Source organism: Sinocyclocheilus anshuiensis, unplaced genomic scaffold, assembly GCF_001515605.1.
Source record: "Sinocyclocheilus anshuiensis isolate Anshui unplaced genomic scaffold, SAMN03320099.WGS_v1.1 scaffold244, whole genome shotgun sequence".
Classification (NCBI taxonomy): Eukaryota; Metazoa; Chordata; class Actinopteri; order Cypriniformes; family Cyprinidae; genus Sinocyclocheilus; species Sinocyclocheilus anshuiensis.
Window position 1 is genome coordinate 216150 of NW_015558588.1, and position 214 is coordinate 216363.

A 214-nucleotide genomic window follows, 5' to 3' on the forward strand; every position below is an offset into this window, starting at 1 on the left:
GATACGCTGTGGTTTGTAAATGCTACTGCTTCTGTTAGCTTTTAATATATGGTTTTATTCTGATTAAAGCTTTAATACAGCACAGCAATCGTACGCACGTCCATGTATAACGCTTCTCATTTCTATGTGAAAATAAGTGTATGGAACAGTTTGTTGGAGCTGATCTGACGATCTGAATGAGAGAGAGAGAGAGAGAGAGAGAGAGAGAGATGCA

At 38.8% G+C, this 214-nt stretch overlaps 1 pseudogene; it reads right to left on the reverse strand.

The window, feature by feature from the left end:
- The window catches only part of LOC107679944 (conserved oligomeric Golgi complex subunit 3-like), a 45903-nt pseudogene that overhangs the window by 29864 nt on the left and 15825 nt on the right, over positions 1 to 214 (reverse strand).